This window comes from Lemur catta, chromosome 4 (genome assembly GCF_020740605.2).
Source record: "Lemur catta isolate mLemCat1 chromosome 4, mLemCat1.pri, whole genome shotgun sequence".
NCBI lineage: Eukaryota > Metazoa > Chordata > Mammalia > Primates > Lemuridae > Lemur > Lemur catta.
The window spans coordinates 70,215,451-70,239,893 of record NC_059131.1 but is presented as its reverse complement, the minus strand read 5'-3'; the positions used below and the strand labels follow the sequence as shown (position 1 = coordinate 70,239,893).

Here is a 24,443-nt window from a genome sequence, read left to right as displayed (position 1 = left end):
CCTGTCTTGGTACCTCTGACGATGATGAAAAGGCCCATTTTTGTCTTCATGATTTCTGCCTTTGACTCAATGGTATCGTGTTTATGAACAATGTTTGTTTCTTGTGCTAGTATCAACCTTTTCCACTTTCCACTTCCAACCTTTTCCACTTTGCATGCGTAACAATGCATTGAGATGTTAAATTAATTAAAGTAGGATCCAGTGCCATGGAAGGGTGGTAAGCAGGGTCCCTCGTTCTTATGCAAACTGTGCTCATGGCATCCCCAACATGCCACCCTCTGGACATAGGCTTGGGGCTCGGGGACATCTGGGTCAGCTTTCGGCAAACAATCCAGAGTTTCCTGATTTCAAAACAAGTTTGCCTCTGAAAAATGCTTGTAACAGGTGTATGTGTGGTTTCAGTTTAAGTGTAAATTGCGCAATCATAGGCAATCCCTGAGACCCAGAAAGCTGCAGGGAGCAGGAAGAGGGCAGGCATGGATTTGAGCCCCTGGGAATGAGCACGTAGGAAGGAAGGCATTCGTGTGGGATGTTCCTGGAGGGAGGAAAGCTGCTCAAGAGAAGCTCATGACTGTGCAGGGGAAAAGAAATGTCTTTTACTAGCCCATCCCTAGGTTCATGGCTGAGGCCTCATAGAAAAGACAGATTAACAAGAGAAAAGCATGCACATTTATTTCATGTAAATTTTACATCATACTGGAGCCTTCCTGTGAAGACCCAAAAGAAACAGAGAAAGCTGTGTATTTTTCATGCTAGTTTGATGGAGAAGTGAATGGTCGTGGAGAAGTGTGATTAAACAAAGGGGGTATGAGCTAATGGTAATAAACTGGCGCGGGTGCTTAACAAACAAGGTCTATTTGTTCAGATTCTTCTCCGTGACCCTGTGTCTTCAGAGACGGGGATGTTCCTTTCCACTGGGTATAGGGAGGGCATCTCCCCAGTGAGGGTTTTGTGGGCTGCATCAGGGGAGGAGGGTGAGGGGAAGGTGACAGTGACCTTCCTGCTTCTGCAGTTTTTCTCAAATGCCAAGGTGCCATGTTTTAGATGCCATCTATCACTTGTATGTTTCTGAGTCCTATGTGTGCACGAGGCATGCCCACGACAGAAGCGTGGTGCCCTGCAGAGGCAGGCTCTGCCGTTGCAAGCCCAGCGAGGCCGCTGCAGCTGGTAAGGCACACAGCCATGGCCCACCTAGGAAGCACCGAATGCACCCTGAGCCCTAGACCCTCAGGCCGACTGGGTGTGTTGTGTGGTGGGGGGATATGCTCCCTCAGGAACTTGCAAGAGCCTCATTTTCCAGAATATTCTAATTGTGGATTTCTTCAAAATGAGGTACAAGTGTGTGTGTGTTGGGGGTGGTGCAGAGACAGAGAGACTCTAACATTTCCTTTCCTTTCCTTCGGTTGAGTTTTCTTCTCAGTCATGTATGAGTCCTGCATGTCAGGGAAGGCAGCAGCCTGTTTATGCGTGAGCTAAAGGTGCCCGTTCCCTAAGAAAGCTAAGGTCTTGCTCTAGTTCAGGGAACAAGCGTGCTCTTTCCAAAAATGGCGAGGGTTACTTTCTTGTGGCTCTGTGGAGAGCTGTAACTTGTGCAGAAACTCGGAGTCTGCATGTGGATTGAGAATAAAGCTTTCTTTTTAATACTCTATCAGGCTGAGGGCCTTTTGCCCAACCATGAACCTTGTCGAATCAGGTAAAGAGGCATAGTGCGGAAGACCTGATGCTAGCTGGGGCCCTTGTCCCCTGTGCTTGTCCTGGCCTGGGCCTGTGTTTGTAGAGAAGATTCCGGTTCCTTGCCAGAGGCCACAGGGACTGTCGCCAACACCACACTTGGTTGGTAGAGACTCCTCTCTGGGCTGAACATGATCTTCATTTGGTAAGGGAAGATGTCTCCTTACCCTGGCCTGGATGGTGACTTAGATATGGTTCCCCATGAGGTTGGGGACTCTGGGTGAGTTCCGGAAGGAAGCAGTCTGCCTGGATTGCAATTCACTTTTCTCTTTGGTTCCTCTTTCCCCAGAGCAGCCCAGCCTTGCTGAAGAAATGTGGTTAGAAGACAGTGGCTATGAGGCTGGGTAGGGAGGTGGGCACGGCCCTACAGGAGCTAAGGGTGGGCTCCACTGTGATGAAGGGAAAGATGTGGGCCCCTGTCAGGGCTCTGTGGGCATTTCATGCTCAGCTGTAGGGCCCTGGCGCCTCTTCAGAGTTACAACTTGGGAAGATGGAGAGAAGTTTCACCTTGGAATCCTCAGACTTGTCCGTGGTGTGGGCTTCAGTCTCTCTGGGCCAAGGCATTTCATGCTTTGTGGAGAAACCAGTGGGATGATGGACAATGGCTGTCAAGGGGTCAGTCACATGGTTTGCGTCTTCAGCTCTGCATCTTAGCAGCTGAATGGTTTGGGACAAGTCACTTGTTTCTCTAGGCTTAGGCTCTGCACCTGCTGGAAAATCTGTCTTGGGCAAATTTCCTAACTTTACCTTCTCTCACTGCTTATCTAAAATACCTATCATAAGGGTTGTTGTGAAGAATACACATCACAGGCAGAAAGCCCCAAGCCTGCACCAGGCATGGAGAAGGCTGGCAGTAAAGGTGCTATGACTTTCAAAGCACTGGCCACCATATTAGTGGGTGGTAGCTGCTTCTGGAAAGAGACCAGGGCAGGCCCCAGAATCCATCCACACCAAGTCTCATCTCTACAAAGAAGGAAGTGGGGGCTGTTGACAAAAGTGTGTTTTAGAGAGTTTGGAGCTTTGGAGTGGCTCATTCTTTAGCCACATTTGTGGAGCCTGCTGCAGTTCCTATGGTTGGCCAGTGTGCCTAAGCTACCATCTGTCACGCACGTGTGTCCTGTGGGTCAGGGGTTTGCAAAAGGCAGTGCATGTGGCTCGTCTCTGCTTCACAGAGTCTGGAGCCTCCACTGGGAGGCTGAAGGGCTGGGCAGCTGGAGGCTCATTCACACATGCAGCTGGTGGGAGATGCTGGCTCTGAGGGGCCTCTGCTCCTGTCCATGTGGGCCCTTTGGTTTCCCCCCAGCACGGTGGTTGCCTTCGCAGAGTGAGTGTGGCAGAAAGAGAGAACCAGGTGGGAGTTGCCTCCTTTCTGCGCCCCATTCTGGGAAGTCATATAGCATCACATCCCCCTTGTCCCATTGGTTGGAGCAGTCACAACCTCCTACCCATGCTTGAGGGAGGGAGCAGAGACCCCAGCTCTCAGAAAGAGGAGGTTCATGTGGTCACAAGAGCAGGTGGAGGGGGCTCTCTGGGACACACAGTCAGCCACAGAGCCCAGCTGAGCGTCGGAGTCTTCATTTGGAGCCCTTGTGAAGAGACATGTATGACACTGTTCTTGCTACAAGGCACTTACTGGCCAGGGGTGCACAAGAGGCCTGTATGAGGAAGGCTGAAGGACAGACACAAATCCCACCCTCTGTGCTCTGACCAGGGGACATCCTGGCAAATGTGACTTCCCCTTGTGCTGCATTTCCAGGGACATTTGCTTTCAGCCTGTCCAGTTCCTGGTTCTGGCTCTGAGGTGTTCGGTGCACAGCAGGGAGTCATGAATGTTCATGCAAATGCAGCCACAAACAAACAGATGTCTAAATAAGTGGGAGAGGTGACAATTAAAAGTGATGAGATTGAAGAGGAGGAAAGTGAAGATATCTGCTGAGACTCCCTTGCAAGTTCCAAGGTCCTTCACCATCTACCTTGGGGGTTGGTGAACCGGCAGTGAGTGGTGGCCCAGTGACACTGGTTTTCACAAGAGTCTGCCAGGACTGGCTGGGGTCACCTGCACAGGAGTCTGAAGACTTTAGGAGCAGAGGGAATGATAAGGAAGTGATTGTAGTGACTCAGAAACAATGTGAGGACTTTTTGGGGTTGGCTGGGCCTGTTATAACAAAATACCATAAACTGGATAACTTATAAAGTTAGAAATTTATTTTCTCACAGTTCTGGAGGCTGGGAAGTCCAAGATCAAGGTGCTGGCAGGTTGGGTGTCTCATGAGGGCTGCGGTCTGCTTCCACGGTGCGCCTTGTTGCTGCATCCTCTGGAGAGAGCAGCGCTGTGTCCTCACTTGGTGGAAGGAGGAAGGACAGGCCAGCTGGACACTTTGTGAAGCCTAAATAAAGGCTCAATGCCATTCACGGGGGAGGAGCCCTCATGGCCTAATTAACTTGTTAGGTCCCACCTCTTAATATTGTCACATTGGCCATGAAGTTTCCACACTTGAATTTTGGAGAAGACACAAACCAAAGCACCATTTTAACCATCTTTAAGTGAGTAGTTCAGTGGCATTAAATACATCCACATTATTGGGCAGTTGACACCACTCTCCGTCTCCAGAACTTTTCCATCATCCCAAATTGTAACTCCATATGCATTAAACAATAACTTCCCTTTCCCCTCTCCCACTCTCCTCAGCCCATGAGTATGTCATAGAATTTACTGGAATTTTTTTCCTTTCCAAGGCTGAATAGTGTTCCATTGTATGTATACACCACATTTTGTTTGTCCATTCATCTGTTGGTGGGCATGGATGCTTGGGTTGCTTCTGCCTTTTGGCTGTTGTGAATAATGCTGCTATGAACTTGGGTGTACAGAGATCTCTTTGACATCCTGCTTTCAATTCTTTTGGGTATATGTCCAGTAGTGGAGTTCCATATGGTAATTCTGAGTTTAATTTTTTTGAGGAATGGCCTTACTGTCTCCCTGTTGATTACTTCTTAAAATGGGGCTGTACGTTATGCTTACACAGCTCTGGGTCATTTCCAAGGCTCAGGGTTGCTATTAAGAAGTGGTTCCCATTTCCCTTGTCATGTTTACCCAGAACCCAGATGCCAGGATTGAAGGCTTCCTGGGTCCTCCCTGTGTCTGTTTCCAAACTTCTAACAAGAGGGCCAGGGCCAAGAGAGACGTTGGAGGGAAACCCAGCCGACTCCTGTAGCAGATGGCGGTGGGGAGGTGGGGGAACGTGGTTCCAAAATGGCAATATTGGGGGGATGGGTTCACTGCTGAATGGGTAGTGTGGGGAGGAAGGAAAGAAGTCACTAAAATCCCCTAACTTTGGCCTGCAGGCAGTGCTTCTCAGGCTGCTGCAGACTAGGGGGTGGGGGTGGGGGTAGAGAGCCACTCCAGAGCCACAGGGGGCCCTTGTGTGGCAACAGAGGGCTTGAGGCCAGAAGGAGACCTGACTTTGTTTTGATGCCTGTGTAGGGGTGCTTCAGCTATCACATCTCCCTTGTGCAAATGAAGTGTTCAGGGTTAAGAATAACACCCCCCACTGCATGTGAGCACGCATACACTCTAACACACACTGATACATTCCCACCCAACCACTTCCACTTCTGCCCTAGACACCTCTAACTCCTGCTAGACCAGTTATTCCAGCTCTGTCTGTGTGGTATAGGAGTGCCTGTGTGTGCGCACGTGTGCATGTTTACGTGCATGTGTGTGCATGCGTGTTTGTGTATGTGGAGTGTGGGTGGGGGCTGAGAGGTGGGGAAGAGGAGAAAGACCTCGTCATGTTCTGACAGTGTGGACATACCGAGCAAGGAGGGTGTCTGCCGTGACAGCAAGTGCATTTGACAACAGGTCCTGCCCAAGTTTCGTTTATTATCATGGCGTTTTAATTTACCTTTGTAAAGTCAAGTCATTTTCTCAGAGTGGAAAATTGTCTCTTGATGTTCATTCTCCACTGTTTGGCTTGAGGTTTTCGGGTGGAATCCACACGGTGGTGACAGCTGGGTAACCCCCAGAAGTGCCCTTTGCAGATAACAGCTCTCGGGGCCCCACCACCCACACAGGGGGGAAATTGTTCCCCACTGTGTGGGTGTTTTGTTTTTTTTTTCTTTTTCTACCAGATTGAGAGAGAGTTCAGATGTTCTTCCTACCCAATCCAGTGCAGCGGCCTGAAGAAACCCCTCCCTCCTGGTGGGCACCCCTAGGCAAAGATGAAAGAGGAAACGGGCCGAGAGGTGAGCATCTCACCTTTGGCCCTCACTTCTCTGATACCAGAGAGACCACGTGAACCAACGGCGTGGAATTTTTGCCTGTGCCACTTATGCCTGTATTTCTAAGAAAAGCTCATGAAAGCAGAGGACGAGTGCAGAGAACTAGCCCCCCCGCCCCAGTAGAATGATTTTGCTTTGCTTTTTTGTTGGTTATCTTTCTTTAATAAATGAGGAAGAAACCAAATTTTCCATTTGGTTCTGTGATAGTTAAATGGAGGTCCACAGAGGTGTGACTTTTAGTCAAAGCGTAAAGGTGGTTCTTTCCTACAACTGATTTCTTTCTATTAGTTTCTCACCAAAGAAAGGCCAAATTTGGTGTCCTCTTCAGGCCTGTGGCCAACCTAATATTGGGGTTATAGGTCCCAATCTCCTAAAAGGCCTTGGCATCCCCCGAGGGCTGGCAGGGGAGGGGAGAGCTGGAAGCCTGCACGGGATCAGACAGAGAGAAATGGGCATGTTGCTATGCAGTGTGACCGTCCCTGACCTGCACCGCCCGGGCCTGCCCTGACAGCGAAGACACAGACCCGGTGATTTAACAGTCACTCCGAGACTGTGTTTGTGGTTTTGTTTTGAACGAGCCCAGATGGCCTAGCAAGAAGTGAAGGGGTCGTGTACTTTTATGTTCTGATTTAGATTAGAAGCGGAGTTTGAAGTTCATAGATGAATCAGAATGCTTATTGAATGGACAGGCAGCATCAATGAACAAATGAAATTGTCATCTTGAAATACAAAAGGGAGGAAAAGACCAGAAACAGGGCCATCAGGCCTATGGGATTTTGATTTCAAGTGTTGGCAAATGCCTAGCGATTCCCATTTGGAGCTGGTTTGATCTTCTGGAGACAGCTGGGGGAGACTGTTGTTCTCCAAATTTTGTAAAAATAAACAAAAATGCCTTTCTGCCCTTTTTTCCTCTTCCAGGGAATAGTTGTTTCTGTCACTGGGGTGCTCTGGTTGAGTGTTCCATCTGTCCCTTTTTCAAACTTCACAGTGAGGCTCTAACCAGATTTATACACAGGGTTGCCAAGAAATTATTCAACTCCAATGGTATAATCTTAAAAAGCAAAGCCATCTTTTGGATGGGTGTGTTTTTGATAGCCTTGACACAAAATATTGCCCCCAAAGGACAGACTGTGACCGTTCACAGGGTGTCCAAGTTACGTGCTTTTACTTAGTGGATGCTCGAGGGCCGAGGGCTGTGTTGTCTGTGTCTCGTGGCAGAGCTCGCCATGGGTCTGTGGATGTGCTGGACGAGGGGTGGATGCTCTTCAGGGTCCAGAGGTGTAAGGAAGTAGATGGATGTGTCTTCTTATGCCTCTCCTATTCCCCTTTAATCCCCTGCCTCCTATCAGGTTGGTGGCCTTGTCCTTTCGGGACCTTCTGGTCTGGCCACGTGGCCCTTCCCTAGTCACAGCTGCTCATGGCACGTCTGTTGCCACACCCACAGGATGGTCTCCAGGGAGTCTTCTGCCTGCCAAGAAGGGCTCTTTCTTAAACACAGATCAGATCATGCTCCTCCCACTCATAAGCCTCCATGGCTTCCTCCTGCAGAGAGCGGAATCTTGACCCTCAGTGTGGGATTCAGAACCCATTCCCAACCTCTACCTCCTCTATGCCCTGACTTTGCTATTAAATATTCCTCTTAAAGAATTTACTCCTCTTCTCTCCTCGGGACCAGCGAACTTACCCTCCAACACCTCCTTTTCAAAAGTTTGTCAAGGAACCATGCTCCTTTCTGACGCTGGGGCTCAGGGTTGCTTCCCAGGTCAGACCCCAGCTCCATGTCTTCTCCTTTCTCTCTGTCTCGGGCAGCAGGTGGGAAAGGCAGACTGCATCCCAGTCCCCTCCATGCGCCCCTCCACGTCAGCACACGTCCTCAGAGCCAAGCCCGTTTGATAAAGCCATAGGATGTCTGAGGATTTGGGAGGAACTGATTAGTCTTTTATATTTCCCTGAAAAATGACCCCGCACTTACTTTAGAAAGACTAAGGCACCCAAATCAAATCGATCTAGAAATTCAACACAACTCAAATGAAAATCCCAGTAGGCTTTTGTGTAGAAATTGGCAAGTAATTCACAAGTTCCTACGTAAAGGCAAAATACCTGGACTGGCCAAAGCAATCTTGAAAAGGAACACAGTTGAAAGACTCATAGTATCTCATTTCAAGACTCACTATGAAGCTAAGCAATCAGGACAGTGTAGTATTGGTGACAGGACTGACATATATGTCAATGAGACGTAAGAAAGAGATTAGAAGTAGACCCACAAGTGAATGATTAATTGATTTTCAACAAAGGTGCGAAGATGATTCAATGGAGAAAATAATATTTTAAATCAATTGTACTGGAACAATTAGACAGCCATGTAACAGAACCCCCCAAATACTTAGCATATACTTTGCAGAATGCACAACAAAGAACAAAGATGGATCATGCACCTAAATGTAAAACTTAAAACTGGACAACTTCTGGAAGAAAACATAGGAGAAAATCTTTGTGACCTTGGGCTAGGCAAAGCTTTCTTCAGACACAGAAAGCATGAACTATAAAAGGAAAAGTTGGTAAAAATGGATTTTATCAAAATTAAGAACATCTGCTCTTTGAAAAACATAGCTAAGAAATGAAAAAAAGCCACAAACTGGGAGAAAATATTTGCAAAACACAAATCTGATAAAGGAGTTGTATCCAGAATATATGTAGAACTCTTACAGCCCTTTAACAAGAGAATGAAACAACTCAATTTAATAAATGGGCAAAAATATTTGAATTGATACTTCACCAATAAGATAGATATTAGGTCATTAAATATTAAATGTCTGATTTCAAATCAACAGTGTAGTTTATTATATCTCAAACAAGAAGCAGTACAATTAATCAAAATTTGTGCCTAAACTATTGACACAGTTTTGCTGTATTTTTAATGATATGTTTATGCCAGCAGCAAAGAAGCCTGGAGAGCAAATGGCGATGAAATTGCCAAAGGCATTTTCCACAGCTTGTTGACAATTGAGTATTTTTTCTTGCAAGAAGTGGTCCAAAGCCTGGAAGAAGTGGTAGTCAGTTGGTGCAAGGTCTGGTGAATATGATGAATGACAGAATTTCCAAGTTCAGCTTCTATAGTTTTAGCAGTGTTGTTTTTTGTGACGTGGTCTTGCAATAGGATTGCCCTATTGACCAATATCAGCTGCTTAATCGCAAGCGTCATCATTTCATCCAATTGGTTGCAGTAGACATCTGCTGTAATCAATTGACTAGGTTTTATGAAGCTGTAATGGACCACCAAATACATCGTTACCTTTTTTTTTGATGACTATTTGGTTTTGGACTGTGTTTCAGTACTTCATCTTTATACAGCCATTGTGCCAAATGCTTTGCATTTGTCAAAAAGAATCCATTTTCCATCACACTTAACAATATGGTGTAGAAATGATTCGCCTTTATGTCGTGACAGCAAAGAAAGGCAAGCTTTGAGACTATTTCTCTTCTGATGCTTGTTTAATTCACATGGAACCCATCTATCCAGCTTCTTTACCTTGCCCATTTGTTTCAAATGGTCCAATATTGTTGGAATAGTAACGTCAAACCTTGCTGCTAATTCACACCTAGGTTGACATGGATTCGCTTGCACTACAGCTTTCAGCTCATCATTACCCACCTTGGTCTCAGGTCACCCACATGGCTCATTTTCAAGATTAAAATCACCAGAATGGAACTTCTCAAACCATTGACGTACTGTGTGTTCATTAGCCACATCCTTCCCAAACACTTTGTTGATATTTCAAGCTGTCTGCGCTGCATTGGTTCCACGACAGAACTCATATTCAAACATAACATGAAGTTTTGACTTATCCATGGTTTCACAAAAATTGCTTTTCAAAATTTGAAGGATAATCACAAGCCAAACAGTGCATTTGAAAGAATGAGGATGTACTTTCACAATAAAACAAACAAACAAAAACAACAAAAAAGTGTCAAAATGAAATGTCAGACATATCAACTGTCAAACTTAGTACTTAAGGAAATTGGACATCCCATAGCAAATAAGAACATGAAGACATGCTCAACATCATCAGTTACTGAGGAAATGCAAATTAAGACTAGAATGATACACCATTACACATATATTACCATGGCTTAAAAAAACCCCAACATTATCAAACTGCCCCCACCAAGAAAAGTAAACAAAAAAACCCCTAAAAAATAACCCTGACAATATGAAGTGCTGATGAGGATGAGGAGGAACTACAAGTGATGCTTTGCTGGTGGGAGCAAAATGGTGCGGTCACTTTGGAAAAACATTTTGGTAGTTTCTCATAATGTTAAACATACATTTACCATACGACTCAGGTACGTACACAAGAGAAATGAAAACACTTGTCTACACCTAGACTTGCGTGTAAATGTTCTCAGCACCTTTATTCATAATGGCCCCAAACTGAAAACAGTCCCAAATCTCCTTCCACTGGGAAGTGGAGAAACAGGCCATGTCACGCTCATGTGGGGAAACACTACTCAGCAATAAAAAGGCGTCATGCTGGGTGGAAGGAGCCAGATTCAAAAGAGCACATACCTACCCTGTGACCCTACTTGTAGAACGTTCTGGAAAAGGGCAAGCTATAGGGAAGAAAACAGATTAGTAGGTGCCTGGGGTGGGTGGAGGGGCTGACTAGAAAGTGGCATGAGGGATTTTTGGGGGGTGAGAGACATATTTTAAATCTTCATTGCCATGGTGACACTGCTATGTGTTTTCCAAAACTCATAGAACTGTGACACCAAAAAAGGGTGAATTTCACTGTAATTAACTTACACCTCAGTGAACTTGAATTAAAGAGGGGGCGTTCCTGGGCTGCTGTGTGGTGAGACAGCCTTGTGTGAGCCATGCTGATGGTTCTGTTTTCCAGGTGCTCCTGAGCCTGGTCTGAGGGGATCCTTGTCATGGAATTACGCTGTGTTTTAAGTGTCCAGGCTGAGGCCTCGAGTTCGTGTTGAGCTCACTCGATCATTTTCGATGAAGACAAATTGTGAGGTGTGTCAGGGCACTCTGTTTAGCTTGCTGGTCTTTCTCCACGTAAACACAGGTGCACTCGGGTCTTTTGTCAGTCTTGGACGCTCCCGAGGGAGTGGTGCTTGAGTGAGGCCCTCCCACTGGGGCAGTGCAGCCTGGGGCCATCGGATTTGACCCTGTCCTTCACCCACAAGGCTGCTGGACCAGAGGTGCGGCCAGAGCCACTGTCTAGTCCTTGGTTTCCAGAGCTCTCAGGGGTACTGGGATGACGTCCCTCCGTGAAGCGGGTGCAGGTGCTGGAGGTCACGTTCCAAGAGGCGCTGCTTACCTCAACCATCTGGAAAACTCATTGGCCTTCTGGCTTCTGCCGGAGATCCAGGGCATGGGGTGCAGCTGTTTGCAGATCTCACCACTGAGAAAGCAGCTCCCTGTTCTGTCCTGGCTGCCGAGGCGAATGTTGCTGGTGTCACTCCAGTTCCCACTTGGCTGATTGCCGCCTCGCTGGGCAGAGGGCAGGGCAGAGAGACAGCAAGCCCGGAGGGACACTTCAGCATACTCCTTACTGTGCTTCGAGGAGCTGCCATTCTGCCAGGGCCTGGGGAGCTTGGCTCCACTGGTGGGAGTCCCCATGGGTGACTGTGCACACCAGTGTTTATGACAGCCCAGCTGGACATGGGGAAGCACAGGGTGACACTACAGCAGGGCTGGAACCCACTGCTTCCTCCTATACCTTCCCTTGACCAGTGCAGTATTGCCTGGCCGATTGGACTGCGTGTCAGTGAGCCTGCAGGGGGTGCTTACCCACTTCGTGGGGTGCTGGGGAGTTTACCAAGGCCCTGGTGTTTCTGTTGAGCAATAGACTGAGGAGCTCTCTGGTCAGGCTGATGTGTTGAGGGCCTGGCTCATAGGCTGATATTCTATGGCCTTACCTGCAAGCCTGGCTTCTGGTTCTAGATTCCCTCCTGAAGGGTGTTTCTCAAGTTTTAATGCACAATCAATTTGGCAGTTGTTATTAAGAGGTTCACATGCTGTGTTGGCTTTTGTGTGGATAAAATATTCTCTAATAGTCCCTGAAAATATTTTTGTTCTGTTTTGTTTGCTTGTTTGTTTAAACATAGAAATTATTATAAAATTAGCTTTCACTTAATCATGCTAATGGCTAGGAGAGAATGGTAGACCCTCCAAAATGGTAGATCACCCAGAATCCATTTCTGGTTGTCTGTGCGATGATACAGAGACCCAAATGGATAGAGGGTCCACTGTCACCCACTGGGGACAACCTGCAGCCTTCCCTGGTTTGGCTTTGGTTGGAAGTCCTGCCCCACTGATAATCCACAGGTGCGATAGATAATTGGAGGGTAATTGATTATTTTACCTTTACTGTCCTGTTCCCAGTCGTCTTCTATCCTCTCCTCTGTTTTTTTGAGTCTTAAACCAAAAGAGAAGTGAAACCCCAGACAATTTTTTTTAATTCGAATTGAATGTAGATTAATTTGTTCATTCAACAGTTCTTTTTGAGTACCTGCCACAGACTAGATAAAGGTAAAAGCATACCGTGTCTGCCTCCCACCCTGGTGGGATTATGGTACCGGGAGGGTGATACAGGAAGTGCACAATGCTCTAAGCGCACGCACGTGGGGAGCATGTGGTCAGCCTTCCAGGCTCCGCAGTGTGGGCTGGTGGTAACTTCTGGAGCGGGCGGAGGAGACTGGCAGGCACATGGTAGGTAGAGGATACAATTAGTATGGGTACAAATTCCGGACACCCCAGCCTTTAGCTCTGTGTGATGGCCCAGGCAGAGCCCTGCTTCATCCCTATGAAGGAGGCAGGATGTGCAGGTTCCACACCAGGGGGACTTGGAGATTCGAACTCAGGCCTCTGATGCCCAACAGAAGACATGTTTCCCAAAGTATGTCACCAACAGTACCATAGGTACTGGGAGGATTTCCTGCCTCTCAGGGCTGCGATGCAGGGCCAGCCCCTAGGGAGGGGTGCTTATTTGCTGGCCACCAGCAGGGAGATTAGTGATGTCTGGAGAGTGTCAGAGCTGGAAGGGCAGGCAATGCTGATGGAACATTTCCTCTTCAAATAAATTTACTTAAGTAACAACTGAGTAGCTTTCTGGAAGCGTGTGAAGGAGACTTCAGGTGGTAGGATGATGTAGCAGAAAACACTGAGGGTGGAAAGCTCCTGTTCATTCCCTGGGAGAGGTGCCCCTCCATGTGATCTCCGAGGGACCAGTCTCTATTTTCTCCCCTGAGAGGGGGACAAGGGCCCTTGTCCTGGTGTGGGGCCAGGGATTCAGAGATCACAGCTCTGTTCAGCCAGCCCCCAGGATCTGTCACACCTGAAGACTAGCAGCTGGGGTCCTGGGGAGCAAGCCACCAACCTGTGCTCCAGGAAACTCTCCCAGTGGGTGAATCGACTGACCCCAGGGGACCTCTTTTGCTTGGAAGGAAAACTTTTAGAATCTTCTTTTTAATCACATGCCTTCTGTGAAGAAAGTAGGTATGAAAAAAAGGAAACATTAGGTGTTGCAGACAAAACCACTCATGAAGAGGGAACTTCTGTTGTTGCTGCTTTTATACTTGTTACCTTTTTTTCCTATATCTGAAAGCAAGAGTAGGAGAAAAAACAGTGATTCTGCCAGTTGCCAACAGTTACTCCTGACCTTAAAACCAGTCTTGATGAGTATGAAATATCAGTGTGAAATACTTTAGATGACAGGCTGCTTAAATGCCTCCCCATTTAACTGTCACAGTCCCTAAGATGGGTGTTACTAATTCTGTTTTAGAGATAAGGACATTAATTCAGAGAGGTTGAGGAATTTTTATGAGGCCACACAGACACTTAATAAAGCCTATGCTCTTTCCAGTATACTGGGAATCTCCATTAATCTGGGCATAGCTGTGAATATGAGATGCCATTTGAGGAAAAGCTCCAAACGCATCAAAGAGCCACTTTGCAAGAGAAGATACAAGGCTATACCTGAATGCTTGCCAAAGAAATAAAATATACAATATGTACTGTTAAACACAGTAGTCCCCTTTTATCTGAGGTTTTACTTTTTGAGGTTTCAGTTACCCACCATCAACCTCAGTCCAAATATATTAAATGGAAAATTCCAGAAATAAGCAATTTATTTGTTTTAAATTCTGCACCATTTGAGTAGTGTGATGAGATCCTTCACCCCTCCATCCCATCCTGGATGGGAATCCTCCCTTTGTCCACTGTAATCCTCCCTTTGTCCAGCGTATCCACACTGTAGACACTCCCACCCTTTTGTCACTTAGTAGCTGTCTTGGGGATCAGATCAGCTGTCACTGCATTGCGGTGCTTGTGTTCAAGTCACCTTTATTGATTTCATAATGGCCCCAAAGAGCAAGAATAGTGATGCTAGCAATTAGGACATGCCAAAGAGAAGCAATCACCTGCTTCCTTTAATTGAAAAGGTGAAAGTTCTCAACTTCATGATGAAAGAAAAAAACAATCATATGCTGAGGTTGCTAAGATCCACGGTAAGAACAAATCTTTTATTGGTGAAATTGAGAAGAAGGAAAAAAATTCTTGCTAGTTTTGCTGTTGTACCTCAAACTGCAAAAGTTACAGCCACAGTGCTTAGTTAAGACGGAAAAGGCATTAAATTTGTGCGTGGAAACATGAACAGAAATGTGTTCTGATCGACAGTCAGATTTGGTACTATCTGTGGTTTCAAGCATCCACTGGGGGTCTTGGACGGTATCCCCTACGGTTGTGGGGAGGGCAGTAAAGGACAGAAGATGCTGTGTGCTAAGGGTGTATATAATGTGAATCCCAACTCTTGCATGGAATTATTAATACAAAGACATTGACTTCACTAAGACTCAAATGATGCTGCTAAGACTCTCTGATAATTCTGTGCTTTAGAATCCTCAGGCATTCTTTCCTTCACTCACTGAGCAGTTATTTTGCATTAGGTAGGATGCCTTTAGCTATGAGTAACAGGAAACCCTGGCTCAACTGTTTTAAGCTGCAAGTGGATTGTTTTCTCACTTAATGATTCCTGAAGTGAGGCAGTTTCAGGGTGGTTATTTCAGTGGCTCAGTGACATCCTCAAGGACCAGAGTTGCTTTGATCTTTCTTCTCTGTAACTTTCAGCATGTTGGTTTTGTCTTCAGCTGACTCCCTCGTGGTCATAAAATGGCTGCTGAGGTTCTTGCTGTCACATGCAGATGTAATAAGATTTAGCAGAAGAGGTGGACCCATCTCTTCCTAAATGTCACTTTTTAGCAGCATGGAAACATTTTTTTCCAGAAACCCTTCATCTCTCATTAGCCAGATAAACCCATCTGTCCCTTCCTAAGGCCATGACAGGCAAGGAAAACTGGGATGACTGTGATTGGGTCATGGTGAACCACAGTGGTCATGGGGGAGGGCAGATTACATGAAAAAACTTGGGATTCTATTACTAAGGAGGGAGGGAGGGAGGGAGGAGGGCTTGGACCAACAACTGGAAAGGTTGCTACGTATTTTAAGAATATTTCTATTATGGAAAATTTCAAACACAAGGGGAAGTAGCATAGTGAATTCTCAATTACTTATCTTGGTTTCTACAATTGTCAACATTTTGACAATTTTAGTTCATCTCTACCTTCCCCTTCATCTGCTGCTGGAGTATTTTAAGGTCCATCCCAGACACACTATTTTTTCTATGCTCTGGACACATAATGAGCACTTCCTATATGCCTGGTCACAGATCCAAAGAAGAAAGCTGTTTCAGGGACAAGAAGTTAGAGAAGACTGACCTGTATTAGCTACTTTTTTCTGTAAGAGAGACAACATTCCCCGAAACAAAGGAAAATGCCATATCCCGGAAACAGGGTTTTCTCCAAAGCTTTTGTTCTGGCTGCATCTGGAGTTCTTGAGATGTCAGGGAACAGGTGTCCTAGGAAGTTTGGGCTGGGGTCAGGAGATCCTTCCTGCCCCTGCAGACAGACATGGCAGGCGAGTAGAAGTTCGGCATCTCGTTTGTCATTTTGACTCAGGCTGATGAGGCGAATGCTTTCTAAGAGTGGGTTTTGGTCTGGTGACACCTGTTTCTGCATGTTAATAGATCGCTGGTGTAAGATAGAGCTGGTGATGTCAGCTGCAGGTGTGTGAGCCTGTGGTAGCGGTCTGCTGCTTGGCATTTGTTTCACAAGGCGTTGCTAGCCACATCTGTCCTTGGCTGTGAGAGCTTGTGCACCAGCAGGCTGAAGGAAGGGATGTTTTTAACCAGAACAGAAAGTCAGATGTAGCAAATCGACTCTGGGCTGGGCTGCAAACACACGTACTTTCCCCATGGCTTTAGCTGACTTCGTTTAGTTATGGAACAAAATACAAATGTTAGTTCTTCAAAATATCACTGTGTCGGGCAGAGCATATTTCCACGCACCCTTTTCTGAGTTTCTTCAGCCCATCTTTTTTATTACAGGTTTAAAAGACCCCCCTCTTCCCCTGTGTGTCTGAAACAGGAAGCTTGTCTTCTTATTTTCCTTCAGTTTTTAAATATTTAATCCTTTGAAGAGAGCTTGCATGCTTCATGCAAGGCGGTACCTTTGTCTATGACATAAAAAAATTCACCATTTCTCTAAATGCGCTTCTCCATTTCTATATGGCAAGTAAAGGTCACATTGCAAAGCTGAACCAGTTAGAGCTCTGTGTTCAGGATACATCGAACCTGAGCTGATTTTATCTGCCCGGGCTTTGTAAACTGTTTGTGTTTGCACGATGAGTTTAAAAACAGAAGTCTTTTGCATGACTATATTTGAGAAATCTTAAAAAAAAGAAGAAGAAGAAAGAGAAAAAGAGAATGGAGAAATGACATGAAATGATGCCATTTGACTCGACACTTGTGTAGTCCGGTGGCTTTTGTAGCAGCTATGCTGTTTCTTAGCGTAGCTTTCTAGAGTGTGTAAGTTGTGGTTGGGTGCCCTTTGTTTCGTGCGCTGTGCATTTCGGTGCTATGTGAGAATCCATCCGACCCCAATACATTTTATTTGACATGCACAGCTGGGTCGCTGGAGGATAGTCCAAGCCATTAAAAAGAATGTAAAAGAAAACACAGACAATCTATTCATCAGAACATTATGAAAGGGAGACTTATTGGGGCAGGCTCTGGCAAGAGTGCACCTGGAGGAAGAAGGAGGAAAACCCACTGCGTGTCCAGGGAGGAGGGCGGAGAAAATGCAGCTGCTGTTGACCCTGGCTGGGCCACGTGGCCGGGGGCTTTGCCAGTGGTGAAACCTGATTCCGTTTCCAACTTGTGGAATCTTATTTTAGGGCACTCTGCAAACAAGAGGGTGGGATGGCAGGCATGAGGTCTTATTTGCTGAGGGGTCTGTGCTTACCAGGTGCTTGTGACCCCAGCGGCACCCCAGGCTGAGGAGCGTGATGCTCGTCTTGCATCCAACAGTGGCTCCCAGGGTTCCTGACCTGCTGGATCATGCTAGGACTCCCCATCCTTCAAACTCATGGAAGAGGGAAGAGAGGAGGCAGCTTCTGGAATCCCCGGGAAGCCGTTCCCTTGCCCTTCTTCAGCCACAAGGATGCCCCAGGAACCTCAATCTGCTTCACACCACCTACCTACCCCCACCCCGTCTTTCCCTTTCTGCTTCCTATTTGTGATTTTGCTTCACATTTTGTTCTTTTATTGGGTTTAAGAAGCTTTCTGTTTGTGTGTGTATGTGAGGTTGTCACCTGAACAGCCCTTTTGTAATTCTTTGTAAACACCTAGGGAAAGGTTGGTCACCTTGGTTGCAGTCAGAGGCTGAGGAGTCTGTGCATCACCTTGGTTGCTTGGAGCTATTCAGAGTGGCCACTCTGAGCCTGGCCTGGGCTGAGTCGTGGGTTGCTGTCCCCAGCTTGCTCACTGGTCCTTTCGAGAAGGTCAGTTTATATGTAACTCACCGAGACGGATCTTGGTGCAGAAGATGGAGTGCTGGGGGTACCCTGAACCTTCCTCTTTGGCCAGAACTCCACCCAGATCTGCAGTGCAAAGACCAGGAGCTTTGGAGAGACAGACAAACAGACTTGGGTTCAGGTCTAGGTGATAATGTGCAAGTCAAGCACTTGTACAGAAGAGCACTCAGGAAGTGGCAGCCGGGCGTATCTGCGTCTTGGGGACCACATAGGGAGTTGGCTGTTTAAAATGTCCCCCCTCTATCCCCCTCTATCCCCCTGTTCTCCCAGGAGGGAGTTGTTCTGGAAGTGAGCGTAACTCTATTGGGCCAAAGTTGACAGTAAGTCCTACAAGAGTTTCCAGGAGAAACAGGGTGTTTTGTTTTTTGTTTTTTAATGGTTTTGTTTCAGTATTGATTTTTACAAAATCATGACTCCCAAACCAAACCAGGTTCCAAACTCAGCAGGCATTCTCAGAAACCTTTTACTTTCTTTTTGTTGCTTTTAAAACTCGATGGAAGTTCTATAGCACATTTAAAAAAGAAAAACAAAAACAAAAAACAGAGCAAAAAAATTCTATAGCATATTTAAAAAAGAAAAAGAAAAACAAAAAACAAAACAAAAAACCTTGACTGTTACCATGTCACAAGACTGACTTAAAAACAACCACTACCGAAAACCCAAAGCACTGGAAATACATGGCTTTTCCCAGTTGGACAGAGATTTAAGGTGCTTAACCATTTGGTTAACTGAGCTCTGGGAAAGGCAGGAATGAAAGCTGCTCCCTGGCTGCTTCCAGGGCTTTATTTGTCCCGTTCCTCCGACTCTCCCGCACAGAGGTTCTGCTTCTTGACCTGGAACGGCAAAACTCAAAATCTAACCCCGGCTCTGTTATTAAATGGCAAACTCTTAAATTCACACAGCGTAGTTGATGGGAATTTCAAAACACGGGGTTAAATTATGCTCCTACAAAGATGGAACAAAAGCTCTCTGTCTTTTGGAGGTCACTAATCCGGTGTTCGCACCTTATTGTCACTACGTAATGTCTGAAAAACTCGGAATTATTTCCAATTAGTGGGTTTCAGTGGATCTTGCTCTCTGAGCTGTTGACCCCTTGTGTTTGTTTAGCAGGATTTTCTCACCGGGCTTCACCTTGCCGAGCATTGTTTTGCTGTCAGGGTGTCTGCACGGCTCCGGGAGACCCCCTCAGAAATGCCCCTGTCCTGAGATGGGGGGGAGCTGTTGTGAATTTCACGATGACAGATGGTGGAGGCATAAAAGGCACCTCCGTGGGCTTTGTGAAAGGGGATTTGCGCTCTCAGAATCTTTTTTTCCCTCTCCTCGTTCTGGGGCACTTCTGTGACTGCTGACAGAGCTGCGATGTTGCCCATTTAGAATAGAGGCCTCTGAGGCGAGGACATTCACGTGCCAGCACACACCTGCTCCCCGGCACGCTGCGTCCCTCCCTGTCCCCACAGTCAAGCCTCAGACAGCCTGAAGGTCTCAGCCCCACGTGCTGTTGGAAAAACAAGCACTTCCCTGGACACTTAGCGCCCTGGAACACCAGGGTTTAATTTGGTAAGAATTTCACCTGATTTCTGGAGATGCAAGGGCCAGAGTTACCAGGAAAGAGAGCAAAAAGGGGGCCTCTTTAGGGTTGTTTATAAAACAGGGATTTGCAATGAGCTGCCTTCCTGGCTCCAGCTGAGACTTAGAGGTTTGCAGAAGGTGAATTGTATGTGCTGGGCAGAAGCCCAGTGGAATACAAAAGGAAGAAATGACAGAGTTTTAAAATTGATGCCAATTACTAAATCCTGCGTGTGCCCCTAGGGAATCACCCCCCTGAACACTTGCTGTACCCCCTACCCTTAGCTCCCTGATGGGGACCCTTCTCATGGTAGAGTGAAACCTCAAAGGCTCACAGGAAAGACTTGCCCTCTGTGAAGGGGCTGTGGCCGGCCTGGAAGGGTAAGTGGCCCTCTGTTGCCAGTATTTACACACTAGTAGAAATCCAATCCTGGATTTCTGGCTTCTTTGGAAAACTGGGCGATCCAGCAGCACCCTGGCCCTCATCCCACTGGGCAGCCACCAGCCGGAGCCCTGTAGCAGCCCCACCTTCAGCAGGCCCCACTCACTAGGTTCTTTTATTTTTCTTACACTCAGTCTACCTACTCATTTCTCCGATTAACCCCAGTAGGCATTTGAGTTTGCAATTCTCTGATTTGTTCTAATCCCCTCAGAGATACTGAAATATAAATTTATAACGAGGACCTTTAGAATCTATCCTAATAAAGTAATCCATGATGCAGAAAATGTTGCATGCTATAAAGATGTTTCTCTCCATTATTCATAATATACAAAATTGGCAACTACATAACAGTGGGAAAAGGTTAACTAAATTATGATGTATTTCTATAATGGAGTATTATATGGCCATAAAAGTACTGCTCATACAGAGTTTTTAATAACATGAAAAGATACTCATGATATAATGTTGGGTTAATAAAAAAACAAAAAGCTCTACACCAAATTGTATTTGCAATGCACTCCAACTATCTTCCAAAATATAAATGCAATATGCTTATAATAAGATGGGAAGAAAATTTATCAAAATACTAACAGTGATTGCTTTTTTGGTGATGAAATTATCCATGATTATGTCCTATTTATTTTATTCTGGGTTTTCCTCATTTTCTACAATGACTGTGCATAGCTTTTATATTCAGAAAAAAAAACATTAAAAAAATAAAGAAGAAACAGAAGCCCTGGAGATTAGGAGATTTTTCCTGAGTCACCAGCTGGTTGGTGGCAGGGCAAGACCAAAACCCAAGTTACCTGATTCTGAGATGTTTGGGCTCCTTCCATTCCTTAGGGCCAGGCTTCCCCAGCTGTGCACCTGGGATTCCAGCCTCCAGGGTTCTCAGAGCTCCTGTCCTTTACATGAGGATGATTGTCTCTATGGTGGGCACATATAATTTGGGTCCTTTGCTTTTCCTTTAATTTCATTATGATGAGAAATCTTTAAGAACTAGATAGCTGTGTCCCTGGAGTAGAAATCAGAGATAATGCAGGCATTGCTGCTAGTTTCACAACTTTTGTGACTTGTGTGTATACTTCTTTGGGGGTGCACCAAGGCTAAAGCTCCAATTTCTGTTTTTCCTCCCTCTTCTACTTCTTCTCCACTAGGGAGGACAGATCAAAATGACTCAGATCCCTGCCCTGGGGCAGAGAAGTGACACTATGGTTAGAAGAGCCCCTGAGTATACCTGTTGGTTTTGCACCAAAAATGTAGATGTTTCAGCAAGTGCCTTGAGAACCAAAGAACCCAAGTCCCCATCCTAACTCCTGTCACTAACTGCTTTGGTGACTTTACTCAAATCTGTACTTTCTCAGAGCATCTCCTACAGTGGGAAATGGGAAGAACATTTTCTGTTGAATGACTTTCTGTAGGACAAGTGGGAGAAGTCTGATGGGAGATACTCACTAAAAGTTTCCTGAGCTGAACACAAGCGGATCCTCACCTCTCAAGGGCAGGCTCAGCTTTAACCAGGCTCACAGGGACCCAAAACCATTCATTCCGATACATTCAACTAACTGTCCAGTGATCGGGGGTAGGGGCAGAGTCAGACCCACTAGAACAGTCCATTCTTGTGGACATGCTCTTAGGAGGTCAAATTCTCTTTCAGACTTGCTGAGTTCTGGGATCTTCAGAAGCGCCTCTCAGCTAAGGAAATATATACCCACAAGGGGACAGCCTTTCCAAGGAGACCAAACGCTCCCTTGCTTTCGCCATGACTGTCTCTCCAAGGAGAGGGAACACCGCCAATGTTTGCCTCCAAGATTCAGGCTTGCCTGTGTTTTCGGGGCTCCGTAGATTTAGCCAGGCTTTCATCAACTATAATAAGTCCCACTTCTGGGCCCTGTGCCTGGAGAACAAGTCGGCACACCCGATTGGAGCTCTCAGTTCGGTAGACTGCCAGTTTCATCCCCGGCAGCCTCGAGACCAGGTTCCGGGGCTGTGTCTCACGGGAGCCTCGTGGCCAACAAGCCTCACTCTGATCAGGCACCTGTTGGTGCAGGTTTTCTAGCAAGTGGGTGGATGTACAGGTGGGGGCAGTTGAGGTGTGCGTGGTGGCCAGGCAAGCAGTTGCCTTCCTGCTCTGCTGGTTTTATTCCTTACGTCTGTCTGTATGGTGAATGATGTCTGGTTTTCCATGCTTCTGAAAGGACTTCTAAAATCAGGACCTTCAGAGGATTTTCTGGTTGTGAAAATGAGTGTCAACTAGAAATAGAGGAATCAGTATCCAAAAGCCTAAGTTTGCCTGTTATAAAAATGTAATTGCATGTTTCTGGTTTCCAGTTATAAACGCCAAAGGAAGGGCTGGGCATGGTTGCCTGGGGGCCCCGCATCGCCTGGCTGGGGAGGGTCGCAGTGCAGCTCGTGGCTTGGTGTGCAGGGTGGGGTCACCTGAGGTAGTCCCAAGAGCTGCCTCCTCTGATCCGCCTCCCAAACCCTTTCGTTTTTACTTTACCTTAACTTTGCATTTCTTGATCTTTGAACTGTGGCCTGATTTCACATTCTGAAACTGAGCATGGGTCTCAATTCTGTGAAGAAAAGGATGTTTCAGAGGAATGATGACTCACCTTTTATTTAAAGCCTGATGAGAAGTAGCCAACCTAAGAGGCACTGAAGGAATGAGCATTTGTGATTATTTCAAGATAACTATATCTATTTTTAAATTTTGTTTTTAATTGCATACGTGGTACATGGAGCACATTCTTATTATGAGCCCTAGAACTCTCCTTAGCCCCCTCCACTCTGCCCTTTCCAGAGGTCAGCACTGCTGTCACTTTAAGGGGTGTCTTTCTGGATGATTTGCATGCACTTACCTGTGTGCGTGCAGGGAGAAATATATAGTTTTATTTGTGTGTGTGTGTGTGTGTGTGTGTGTATTTTTGCATGTAAGTGATAGCATCATCTATGCATTGTTCTATAACTTGACTTTTTCCCACAGAACAATGTATTATATCTTGGGGACCATTCCATGTCGTTGAATAAAGATCTACATTTCCTGGGTGCTTGCCTGTGGGCCAGATACTGCTCTGGGCACTTCACCTATAGTATTTATTTTTATTATTTTAACAATCCTGGGAGTAGATACTGTTTGTCCCACTTTGTAGCTGAGTTGACTGAAGCACAGAGAGGGTAGGACCCTTGGCCCAGGTCACAGTTAGGAGATGGGGAGCTTCTCTTTCACTTGCTGCCCTCACCCCTGATCCTGGAGCCCACTGATATTGTGAATACTCAGCATCTCCAGTCTCATCCCCAGGGATGGCTATGTGTATTGTAAACTCTGTATAACTGTGGTGGTTGTTAGTATTATACAAGGCATGGGCTGGAACCACAGACTTCCAGTCTATGTGATGAAAGCTTCCAGGAAACTACATTTCTGTCATCCCAAAAGCCTTGCTGAGTAAATGTCTTCATTTTTTGTTCAACCGTCTCTTTGGGGGGCATCACCTGAGTAGACCACCATTTTTTCAACTCCCTACAATGGTGAAAGTGTAATGGGTCGCCTCACTGGCTTGGCTGTGCTCTGTTCTGCTCCTCCTTCCCGCAGGGCCTGCCACCCCAGGGGCACGCACCAGCACTCGCTGTGGCTCACGTCTCTTCCAGTTGGGCCAGGCCTAGGTCTGAGTGACTCTGTGCTGCACTGGAGTCCTTGCAAGCCCTATGCTTGCCTGAGTGACTCTCTGCTTATTTATTGGCCACAAGAGCTGAAGTGACCAGTGAGTAATTCAAGCCCAGGGTGTTTGTCTCCAGAGCCCATACCTGAGCTACTATACTCTCCTGACCCTCAGTTACCTAGCAGAGCTGCCACTAGCCCCTCACTGCCCTCATGTGGGCAGATGGGCAGATGGGGCAGCTGGTGCCCCTTTCTATGTGCACCCAGACCCCAGTAGCCCCTACCCATCTCCCCTCAGTCATTGCATGGGCCTAACCTTTTAATTGAAGGCCCAGGTGGAGCCTCTCCAGGGCGACCTTCAGGCAGGTGGCCTATAATAGCTGCACTGAGCAAGCAGGTCTCATGGGACCCTTCAGAAAACTTGAGTAATTCCTTCATGTACTGTTTAAACACATAGGGGGACAGAGGACAGAGGACAAGTTGTCTTATGCCTGGGAGAAAATTAGGGCTGTCCCTATGGTTTTTCTGAGTATTCCCCATGAGATGTTTCCCAGAGTCCTGCCAGTCACAATTCAAGGGTTCAATGGTCACATGGGACCAACACATACCTGCCGGACAACACACAACATCCTGTCTTTGCAGAAGGCCTTGTGGAGCCCCATCTCATCGCTTTTCAAAGTTGGCCCCAAATATGATTTTTTAAAAGTGAAATCTTCTAATTTTTAACTGTTGGTAACAAATTCACATTTTTAACAAATAACTCAAGGGCAGTCTCCAGCTGACTATGTGGAGGAATACAACAGGGCTTAGATCACTGCTGCTAAGAT

The 24,443-nt window shown here is 46.4% G+C and overlaps 1 protein-coding gene across 4 annotated transcripts in view; it reads left to right on the top strand.

Annotated features, from left to right (window-relative positions):
- The window catches only part of ACOXL (acyl-CoA oxidase like), a 299,186-nt gene that overhangs the window by 87,172 nt on the left and 187,571 nt on the right, over nt 1-24,443 (top strand). The gene's annotated exons all lie outside the window — the stretch shown is intronic.